Raw genomic sequence first — 12,624 nt, 5'->3', positions numbered from 1 at the left:
AAGGTCCAAGTCAGCAGTGTGATCTGCCACGGTGATAACACAACACGAAGGGCATAACCTCGCTTTCAAAACTCATTCTGAGTGGCTTATTGTTGTGTTGTGAGTTGATCAAGAATTAACAAGTTATTAGGCTGAGGTTGCTTTCATGTTTTCTCTTTTAATTGAGCTAACGTTGAGATTAAAACCATTTTTCGACCCTTTCTAAATTTTGATGGAAGTTTTCAGGTAAAGCTTTTAACAAAATTGCTTCAGGAATTACATCTTCTTATAGAAATATAAGCATGAAATTTGGAATACTTAGACATTTATTTTACAATGCTTGCTAAAATGTCAATACCCTGGATTTTGTCCTGGTTACTAGGAAAGAATACATGGCATGTGGAATAGTCTCAAAAAGAAATACGGTTTTAAAAAAGCATGAATTTGGGGAGTGAGATGTGTTTTGTTACTAGGGATCTAGTCAGGAAACTAGCAATTTCTGGGTTTTTATTTTTTTCTCAAAGACCTTCAAGTTCAGTGTTGTAGTTCTGGCCAGAGTCACACAGTTGAATGTCTCCAGGTAGGGGCAAGTCAAGTCCCAGTGGTGAAGGGTGAGCCCCAAGACCGAATGTCATCCTTAGAGGCATCTAAATTAAAAAATATATATATTAAATCCCGGGCTGGCCATCTACATTTGGAGCGTAGATCTCCCGCATCTCTAGCCTGTGCTTGGTAGTCTAAATACCAATACTTTTTAATCATGGTGACTATCTTCATATTTACTTGGATTTGTGTAGCTGAGTTATCTTCATTTGACAGGTAAGGAAACAAACTCAGAGGTGTTACGTGGCTGAGTTAGAGATACAAAGCTAGTAGAAATAGCTATGGCACTCGGCACTCTGAGGTCTCTAGACTTTAAATACTTAGGCAATAATTAAAATATACTTTTAAAAATTAGAAGTCAAAATATTTTAACTTTTCATTATAAAATCTATAGTAGTAAAATTTTAGTTGTATAATTGAAGTGCTACATTTTTATATAGAATTTCAAATCAAAAATTCCTTTTAGCAGAAAATTTTTAACTTTAGTTATTAGTAATTTCTACTTTCATTAAACTAAGAGTACTATTAATATCCTTATTTCTTTAAATCTGGTATTTTATGTTTTACAATACAGTTGTTAATTTTAGTAACTCTGAACCATCTTTATACTCTGAATTTTTCTTAATATGCGTTCTAGTTGTGCTATGTATACTTATGATGAGTATTGTAATACAGAAAGCAATTTTTAAAATAGTGAAATCATTCTTTTTTTTTTAAGAGGGAGCGAAAAAGAGTCTCACCCTGTTGCCCAGGCTGGAGTACAGTGGCGTGATCTTGGCTCACTGCAACCTACACCTCCTGGGTTCAAGCAATTCTCCTGCCTCAGCCTCCAGAGTAGCTAAGATTACAGGCACCCGCCACCATGCCAGGATAATTTTTGTATTTTAATAGAGATGGGGTTTCACCGTGTTGGTCAGGCTGGTCTTGATCTCCTGACCTCAAGTGATCCCCCCGCCTGGGCCTCCCAAAGTGCTGGGATTACAGGTGTGAGCCACCACACCTGGCCTAAAATAGTGAAATCATATTTAACTGAACATTTGTTAATTTTGTTTTATTCAAGGTTGTTGAGATACTGAGTATCTAGTGAAGTGATTTAGAAAGTCCATGAAGACTCAGTTTCTTTTACTAATAAAAATAATCTGACAGCAAATATCTATGGAGTGCTTACCATGTGCCAAAGAATACTATAGAGACTTTCTATGCATTATTTCTTTAACTAATTTTATTTCATTTCATTTTTAAAATTAAGCACCTGGTTTGACAAAGAATTTTCACAAACCTGACTAAAACACTTGAATCATAGACCTTAATGGATTTTCGGATATTACCATTGTGTTTTAAGTATATTTGTATTAACAAATACAAGCTGTCAATGCATTTTTCTCCTTCTTTATACCATATAGGCTGCTGATAATATCAATATATGTAAACTTTACTTTAGTGATCCCTAGTCTCCAAAACTCCTTGGCATCCAATAAAATAATTATTTTTGAGGCACTATGGCAAGATTGAAAGAACCCAAGTATTGTCATCAGACAGAGCTGAGTTGACATCACAGCTCTCCCACTAAGAGTAATATATTAGGAGATTACCTTCAGTTTTCTAAACCTCTGCTTCCCTCTGCATTTGTGAGATAATGAAACCCACCTTGGAAGAATGTGATGAGGATTAAATGTAATGTACTTAAAACAGTGGCAGACCCTTCGAGGGCATTCAGTAAATGGTAACAATAATATTATTAGAATTTAACCACAGATAAACCTAAGGTTTTCTTAATTTTCTTCCATTAATCTTACCAACTGGAAGCATTCATTTTCTCATTTCCTTTCTTGGCTTTCCTTTAGTTATTAATAAAAAATTAGTTAGAAATTTCTATACTGGTGTCCCCCACCTCCATTTGACACTTGACTTCACAGACCTGAGGACATCACAGGTGAAATTGTATTCTCAGATCGCTTCCCTTGGAGATAAATGTTAGAAAAATATCAGGGATTTTAATTTGGACCTGACCGGTTGGTAAACTTCACAATAGTGATTTTAATATTTGATCACAGGTACATAGAGATGAAAAGACAACCCTTTGAACCTACGGAGCCACTTTGTTCCCAATGCAAACTTTTTGTGTGTGTGGTGGTAAAATAGAATAGCAGTGTCATCTTAGACTCATCTGTTCATTTTGTTCAAGGGATTAGTTTTACTGACAGAATGATACTGGAAAGTTCATATGTTCTCTTCCTTATATCTCAACAGATTTGCTTTACTGAGCTTTTAATCAGTATTTTCCATCATGATATTAAAAAGTTGAATTTTAAAACATACTACAAGTCACAACTATTAATACAAACTGTCTCCATCTAAACAAAAGTATGCAACACTAAGATTTAATAAATACAATAAACATGAATCTTAACTTAAATTCATCAGTTAATCACTTCCAATAATATTTTTGAGTACCTGCCATCTAATAATACTGTGCTAGGACTTTAGTATCTATAAATATATACTATTTAATCTTTAACCACAAAAAGCGCTGAGACTAATTTCAGTCTAATGTCAATTTTTTTGTAGATGGAAGTTGCCAACTTTTCACTACTGCTTATATAGGCGATCTCACTGAAATTAACAACCATTTATACTTATGGTTTTGCTGATGTGCTATTTTATTTTAATAAAAAATAACATAACCTTCCTTCCTGAGCCTAAGGAAGATTCAGAGAATAAAAGACACACATTTCAATGTGAGTGTTGTTAGTAATTTTTACAGCATGTCTTGGCTACTGGGGAGAAATTAAGCTGCGGATTTTAAAATATTCCTTACTTAGTTGTTTACAAATTAATTTCATTGCTTGTTTTAAGATTTTGATTTCAAATTATATTTATAGACCTTTAAGTACAAATAAAAGCCAAATAAGAATTAATACTATTTATTTTAAAAGATTTGTATCAATTTTAACGTTCAATGCCTGCAGATATTTGAAAACTCTCCAAATATTCAAGTTTGAATAATTTATAAAAAGTATATCAGGATGGGAAAAGCTTTATTGATCTGCTTAAAAGGAATAAATCTAATAGCATTTTTAGCAAAGAGAGGGACGTTATTTATATTGTTGATTTATATTGGTGATTGGTGATTAGGAATGATGTTAGTATGGTTTATAGAATAGTAATTTTTACATTAAATTTTTGTTGTTCTAATGGCTTACTTTAGATAAGTAGAAATAAAACATTAATTTTGACAGTGCTTCAAAAAAGATAATTTTGTAAGCCAAAATTGTATTTGTGAATTCAGATACGGGTGATATAAGATTATGTGTTTTTTAATGTATTAATTTTAGGATGATTATGCTGATATATACTCATATGCTGATTGCAAAGTTTTAAAGTCAGGTTTAAGCCTATTTTTAGTACAAATTCAATGTATACCTTAAAATAGTTCCAAAAGCTATTACTAATTTTTGATGGTATTAATTATCTCATCTTTATTCAAGCAAATATGTTAGTGCTAATAGAAATTACACAAGTAAATAACTAATATTGCAATGAGTGAATTAATAGACCCCTCAGGGTTTTATTAATTAAAAAGTTCAAGTCATATTAAAACACCTTTTGTGTATGTTTATTTCAATCAGAAAGCTGAATATGGTAACTTATTTGCATAAATAATCAATCACCATTTACTAGTAGTAATAAGGTTAATTTGTTGCTACAGACATAATAGGATTAGTCAATTATATTTCCCAGAAAATACTATTTGTTATGCACCCCATAACCTGTAAAACAGGATTGGGTTTAGCACCCTTATTAAATGAACACATCAGAAAATCTTTGTCCCTGTAAAAGTTTTATGAAAGGAAGGCTAATTTTCGTTGATTTGGATAAAGTAAAATGCAAATATTGCTTCCATTTGTAAATTTAATTTATCTTTCTCTAAAGAGTGATTATTTAATAAAGTTATTTATTTTGATTCAGTAACTGGTCAAACTAAATCTAACACATATAGGACATATTTCCTTTGAAGAAAATCTCATTTGCAGATTTGTTTTATTCCAAATAAACTGACTTTCATTCCCTTGCCCTTGTTCTTGGGTAATAAATTATGTTGTCTGCTCCACCTACTGGTGGATATATGCAAAGGCCTATTGTTGGATTTATTAAAAGATGCCTGTAAAATATTGCCAGAATTTTTGAGCATCTTCCTGGAGATTAGAAAAATTACAGATACAAATGTAAAATTCAAGATCCAAATTATAAAAGGTTACTTTGGAAATATTGGTTATTATATAGAATTATACATGGCAATAGTTATCTTATTAGTGAAAATGTTACCCTGTTTTTCATTTTAAAGTGATAATAAAAATGGTAAATAAATATAATATATACATATAACTCAGTATAACTATGTATATTTTATTTTGGTGTGGCATTTAAGAGTTTACACATATTGAAATTAAAACTAAAGTAGAAACAAATTTACTTTGTTACACGTATATAATGGAATAATTTTCATGTCATAATTTATACGATAGATTTTTGATGTTTTTCCTCACTCATCACTAAAGCAGTGAAAATACTACTGAAAAAACTATTTTAAGTTATTTATGATTTAAAAAGACCCTATGCTGTGATTGATACTGATAAAACTTTACTTTGAATTATATTTTTGAGGAAGCCAAACTGGTTTCAGCTACTTCTTTCCCACATCATATGAAATCATATTTGTATAGAGAAAGACTGTCTTAATTTTAAAAATTAAAGTTGGCCAGGCACGGTGGCTCACACCTGTAATTCCAGCACTTTGGGAGGCCGAGGTGGGTAGATCATGAGGTCAGGAAATCAAGACAATCCTGGCTAACACAGTGAAACCCCGTCTCTACTAAAAATACAAAAAATTAGCCAGGCGTGGTGGCGGGCACCTGTAGTCCCATACTCGGGAGGCTGAGGCAGGAGAATGGCGTGAACCCGGGAGGCAGAGCTTGCAGTGAGCCGAGATCGCACCATTGCATTACAGCCTGGGCGACAGAGCAAGGCTCCATCTCAAAAAAAAAAAAAAAATTAACTTGACATACCCATAATTAATTGGTAGTCTGTTGATAAGAAAAAGTTTTATAAGACAAATCTTTTTTTAAAAAATTATTTTAATTTCCAGGATACAAATCTTATAAGGTGAAAAATATTTAAATTAGGAAAATTTTGGCCAGGTGCAGTGGCTCACGCCTGTAACCCAGCAATTTGGGAGGCCAAGGAGGGCAGATCACTTGAGGTCAGGAGTTCAAAACCAGCCTGGCCAACATGGTGAAACCCCATCTCTATTGAAAGTACAAAAAAATTAGTTGGACGTGGTGGCAGGCGCCTGTAATCCCATCTACTCGGAGGCTGAGGCAGGAGAATTGCTTGAACCCGGGAGGCAGAGGTTGCAGTGAGCCGAGATCATGCCACTGCACTCCAGCCTGGGTGACAGAGCAAGACTCTGACTCAAAACAAAACAAAACAAAACAAAACAAAAAACTAATTCTTCCAAATCACTTATTGCTTTCAACTCTATCTTTTAAGTATCATAAGTGGAGAGATCTTATGCATATCAAGTGCTCAATACGTGATTATTCACTTTTATTTTGAGATGATGAAGTCCTAGAAAAATGGCAGCCTTACCGTGTGCACCTGCCAACATGTGTGCATATGTGTGGGTATGTGTATCTATGTGTCATATGTGTTTGTATATTTGGTATATTTGGAAAGTACCTTTGGAGAGGCTATACCATTGCCTAATGTGTGGGTATTGCATTGCACATTACATACGTGTGGGTATGTATATCTATGTGTCATATGTCTTTGTATGTTTGGTATATTTGGAAAGTATCTTTGGAGTGATAGGGAAACTCAAGAGTAATGTTAAGATTACCTGTAATGACTTTCTGGAGCACACATTTGGACCTCTTAGACCTTATCTCGAAACCACTTTTCTGACTTGAAAAACATTGATTTTGTTCCTTTCCAGTTTCTTAGTTGGACCTTTTTTCCCTCTTTTGTATTTCCATGATATAGAGGCAAAAAGATGTCTGCCTTGATACTTATGGTTGCCAATAGTATCTCCACTGCATTGAATATTACATTTATGATCTTTGTGGTTTGATGCAACCTGATTGTGAGCATTCACATGTTCCTTGTGAACTTTTTCGGGCTTTTTTTTTTTTCTGTGTGGTTTTTTTTTCTATTTTCCACATCAGACTTTACATTAAACGATCCGCGATTCTAAACTATCCCCAGTTATCCACGGTTTTGAAGTAGTTGACTCTTCTTTTTTTACTATCATCTTTCAGTTCATCATTCCAGGTGTTTTTCAAATCAGTCCCTTCATGTTTATTTCCTGAACCCTGAGCAATTTTAATAGTCTCTAAAACGATTTTCTTTTTAAGTCTTTTGCCCTTTAACTCAGTATATTTACCACCATGAGATAAATCTTTCTAAAAGAGCATTTTTATTTCATTTATCTTTGCAGTTTGTAAGCCTCCAAAGATTCCCTGTTATCCATAGGATAAAATCCATATTTTTCAGCATAAGCGTTCAAAATTCTTTATAATCTCACTTCACTCTGCCTATTCAGTCTGATCTGCCTTTGCTCCTCAGTATGAGCATACTGATACAGTCTGACTTTATATCCTAGAGAAATTTATCGTAAGATTCTCCATATATATATAGATATATGAGGTAGGTGACTTCTGGTGATTTGCCATGTTGTGGAAATTCAGAAGCCTCCCCTCTACCTCTCACAGAAAAGGAGAAACCTGTTACAAACTTTTCACTAATACGTTGAATTTGACTGTTACTTTACCATTAAAGATGTATTTCTTTCCCCTATTAAATTTAGATAACTAATTTAGATTATTTTTAGAAAGGAGACCTATTAGCTTTCAGGTTGTCCTTAATGGTATGTCTTAGTGAAAACTGATAGATTGTGAACAGCTTCTGATAAGAATGGGAAAGAAAACTACATTCACAGACCTGAGGCAATGCCTAGAGTATAAAGACCCAAATGGACATAAAGCTGGTAAGAAAGAGATCCAGGGATGCTGAAGGGTGTAATGCATTCATGGGATGTCTGGTGAGGAAAGTAGGTATTTACGGCACTAAAAAGAACATTAAGAGGACATGCAGAAGAAATGTATCAGTTGTGTCATTTTGCTTAGAGTCACTGCTATTTGGTATCAATCATTAACATAGCATTCTCCAAAACCAATTCTTAATTTTTACATTCCCTGCCACTTATTTAGCAAACTTTTTCAGGAGTTGGAAAGGTCTGGTAATAAGATAGAGTTAAGGATGTATGGTTTGGGAGGTAGATTCATACGTTTTACATGAAGGATCTTATATTTGCTTGTGCTAACTTCCCAGTAGTTTGTATGAATGTTTTCATGCAGAAAAATTTAACAATAGGAACTCACACTGACAGAGATGCCACTCATCGGACTGTGCTAGGGCAGCATGGGATCTTTGGGATGATCTTTCCAGCCTTCTCTTTTAACCAATTAAAGAAATTAAGACTAGAAGATGAAGCAACCTGCACAAGATCACACAACTAGTTTGAATACATTCTGTAAAGCTGGGGCATCCTCAGTAAACCATGGTCACAATAAAAATCTGAGTTAGTCATCTACATCTGTGGTCTACACCTGGTTCACCTAAACCCTACGTGGAAGGAACTGTATCCTACCTTTATGACTGTCCAGCCATCCTTCTTTAAAGGATATGCACTGGTTTTTCATTGAATTCTCTTTTTTCCCTTTCTCTGAAATGGGTTAGTACTTACAAGAAACATCAATTCTGAGTGAGTTCACGTATAAGGATTAAAAACTAGGGCCTGCATATAGAAGCATAAGGAAAGCCAGAATGTAATTTAGGTATCTATGGTACCTTCTAGTGAATTGCTCAAAGCAATTTATTATATCTATTTTCAGAATATTCTATAAAGCAGAAATTATCTTTCTAGTGACTAAAATGTTGTTTGGGACTCCCTTTTTTTTCCCGTTGGACACTTGGTAGGTTTATTCTTTCAAGATTACATAGGGATCTGACCTATGATCTTTGGATCCATAGTTTAAGAGGCAGGTCCTCAAGTTTGGACATTTGTTCTTAATCCCAAGTGAACAGCTCACATCACAGAATCATCACATAATTTGTTACTATTGGCAGTCTCTGTGCAGAAAGGCCAAGGACTGAACTAGCATGGAGAATGAATTACCTATTAACTTTTACATTTTATTTCCACCCTCTTTAACATTGTAGTTTTTATTATCCTGTAATATATGAAAGGGATGGCATTATTATCCATTGTCAGTTCTCTTTGAAGAGACAGAGTGAAGTGATTTAAAAAAAAATCTTATTGTGTTCTCAAATGAATTCCTTTTCTGCTCTTCTCCTCTTGCCGTCTTTTAACTACCTCACATCTAAGAAAGAGGCAACAATTTCCAAAAGAGGCAAGAATAAATAAAAATTAATTAAAAGAGAGCCACATAGGTAGAAAAGGGCCTTAGCTCTTTCCCTTATGTATTTTTTCCTTTGAAGTGTGCAGCATTTTAGAATAAATTCTTTAGCAAAACACATTATAAACCTCCCCTTATGTGTGACTGGGGACAGATCCATGTGTTATGGGCCTGAAGCTTACACAATTTTGGGAATACACCTTTAAGGATAAAGTTTCAAATAAAAGAAGATAAGTTCATTATTTCTGTTTTCTTTAGATACAGAGTCTCGCTCTGTCACGCAGGCTGGAGTGCAGTAGCGTGATCATAGCTTGAATTCGTGGACTCAAGTGCTCTCCCACCCCAGCCTCAAGTAGCTGAGACTACAGGCAGGTGCCATCACACCTGGCTAGGTTTGTGTACATTTTTTGTAGACATAGGGTCTTGCTGTGTTGTCCAGGTCGCTCTCAAACTCCTGGCCTCAAGTGATCCTCCTGCCTCAGCCTCCCAAAGTGCTGAGATTACAGGCATGAGCCACCACACCTGGCAATATTTTTTATAATGAGAAAGGAAATCATTTCAAGCACATTTCAAATTTTAACGGCCTGATAATACCCAACATCTTAAAATCTAAAAATATAGCATAGTGCTTTAATTAACTGCCTGACACAGCTCTATAGCATTTGTTTTCCATGTTTTGACTTCATACTCTTTGATTGCTTCTTTTTTGACAATAATATTGTTATACTTTCTGAAGTGAGAAGAGATGGATTATTTACCCTTTTGTTCTGACAACATTGATCTAAATTTTCATTACTATAAAAGTGTTGTATAATGCATTATGTTGGATATATTTTTGAAAGGAGAGTCTTCCATTTTATATATGAAATTATGAGAATTGGGTTCCCCGTTTATGATTTACACATCTGAAAGTTGGAAAAATTTTTCACAGGCTAACTTTGGGCTGTGTGCATTTTAAACCTCGCTTCTCCCCCACTACTCACAGACTTCCATGGTGAGGCACTTCAGGATGTTCCTATTGCAGTGAAGCCCCTGGCCCTCCTCCTTCATTCACGGTGCCTCCTATCTACACAGTGGGTGGTAGGAATATTCCTGGGAGGTATTTCTGTTTTGGGATTGCTAACAAATATTAAGTATATGTGGAAGTGACAGAAAACCCACATAAATGTATTTAACTAAACCTAGATTAAACATGTACTCACTCATCTTTTTCATAGCCTGATCCGAACATGCCCACAGCCACTCTCATACCACCCAACCCACGGGGAAGTGTGATAGAAGATGTCAGAGTATAAAGAGACAGTGGCATTCACTGATATCTGACTTTTGCCAATTTTACAAAAAGCATGACCACATGAACAAATCGCCAGGGTCCTACCCTGTGCCTTGGAAGGGGCCTATGAAAGCAAGGGGCCCCAAAGCTTAAGCTTCCTTAGTTTCACTGTTATTTCACCTCTGAGTGGAATCCATTCATGTACTATGTGAAAACCCTGCTGCTCTTGTTAAACTTGTTCAAATAAGTTTTAACATTTGTTTTAATGTGCTATACATAATCATCGGCATACGAGATTTCAAATCCAGCCTTCAGACAATTAAGTAAACCTTATCATTTTAGGCCTATCTTTCTTTAAAGCTGAAGCACCGAATTTTCTTTAGTTCTTTCTCTTTTTTTAAATTGAAAACAAAATTTGGACATCAAACTCAGGATCAGTTTATTTTCATTTAGTAGATTCGGTGCTTTTTTTAAATTAACTTACTAGGTATGTGGTTGAGATAGTTATTAGGTATTAAAAAGAATGAATGTATTTTGTATATGTATATATATGTATAGGCATACATTTGTATTTGTACATATGTGTATATGTACATATGTGTATACATGTTATGTATGTATATGCATATATACACACACAAATACAAACATATATAAAATTTCAAATACAGTCTTAATAAAACATTCAAAAGCCAGAAAAGAATTAGGACAAAGTACATAACAAATGTAGCTCCAATTTCTTACCTCAGTGTAAAATGTTCCTCCACTTACCCCAGAACACCATATTTTAAATTGCATTGTATGCAAACAATTTATACAAGGCAATTGAAAGTTAATTAGTATTTGCTTATTTTTATTGGTTTTATATAAAACTCCTATTGGCCCAGCACAGTGTCTCATGCCTGTAATACCCAGCACTTTGGGAGGCCAAGGCAGGCAGATCACTTAAGACCAGGAGTTCAAGACCTGCCTGGGCAACATGGCAAAACACCATCTCTACAAAAAAAAAAATTATCCAAGCATGGTGGTGCGTGCCTGTAGTCCCAGCTACTTGGGAGGCTGAGTGGGAGGCTTGCTTAAGCCCAGGAGTTCGAAGCTGCAGTGAGCCATGATCGTGCCACTGTACTCCAGCCTGGGCAACAAAGCAAGACCCTGTCTCAAAACAAACAAACAAAAAAACAAAAAAATCCTATAGTTATTGTCCAGTTAATCACAATCAATTCTATCATTTTCTTCATTGGTTAGAAGAGACTAAGCTTTTGGTGATTCCTTTTTTTAATCACTAATTAAATGTGTAATATAATAAAATCCAAATCTTAGAAACACAAGCAGTTAGGCCATTTCTTTAACTAGATCTAATGAAAGAAATGGGGCTGTAATAGTTTTGTAGATTTAAATTTAAATAGTAGATTTAAATTTTTATTTCTCTTACTATTACGGCTATTTTTCTATTTTGGGGACACTTCAGAAATATTTTGGAGTGAGCCCAGTCATGAGTTAGATGCTATTATGTATAACTGATAAATAATGAGTTTATAAAGTTTGTCAGGTTATGATTTATCCTAGCTCTTTGGTAAGATTTAGAAGAATAACTTTATATACGTATCCCAGTGTCTCTGATATTTAATCCACTCTTTTAGATTGAAAAACTTCATAATCTTTCTGTTGAGTATCTGGCAGCCAGATTTTAAAATTTCAGGCTCTAGTCTAATCCATCGTCTTTTTCCTTTAATCTTTCTCTTTATTACCCTCCGTACTCTGTGCATCCTATCATGAAATACAATATGCCCTTTAAATTAAAACTAGAGACTTAAGGAGAGAGATTATACTCCCAAATGTTTTCTTAAAATGAGCTCTTAACTGAGTCAATGGTTAAGATACTCAAACATTGACTAATGTGACTGATATGGTCATTAATGTCACTGTTAAGATCATGAGTATTTAAGTTCTGAGATCAAAGTATAGTCCAACACAAGAAATAATCTATAAATTTTGGATTTTATGCAAAATGTAAATATTTTAAAAGACACAGAAAATTTGCTTATTATATTGTGTATTTGTTACAATCACAAAACAAAAAACCAAAGAGGAGTTCCAATTTTTTATTTAAAAAATATAAAATTGATTTCATTTTGGTGTGATATGATTTTAAGTATTTTAGTGTAAAATGGCAGACAGGTTTTCTGTAAAACGAATAATCTTGTCAATTGCTGTATCTATCTACTGTGTCTTTTGACAGTTGGAAATATTTTACTCAGCAATGAATTATGTTATTCACAGAGTATCACAAAG

The 12,624-nt window shown here is 34.2% G+C and overlaps 1 protein-coding gene across 1 annotated transcript in view; it reads left to right on the top strand.

The window, feature by feature from the left end:
- SPATA17 (spermatogenesis associated 17) overlaps window positions 1-12,624 on the top strand; it is a 235,765-nt gene that overhangs the window by 111,028 nt on the left and 112,113 nt on the right. The gene's annotated exons all lie outside the window — the stretch shown is intronic.

The sequence above is a fragment of the Nomascus leucogenys genome, chromosome 5 (assembly GCF_006542625.1).
Source record: "Nomascus leucogenys isolate Asia chromosome 5, Asia_NLE_v1, whole genome shotgun sequence".
NCBI classification, from domain to species: Eukaryota; Metazoa; Chordata; class Mammalia; order Primates; family Hylobatidae; genus Nomascus; species Nomascus leucogenys.
Note: the sequence above shows the minus strand (reverse complement) of the source record. Positions and strands in the feature narration are given on the sequence as shown.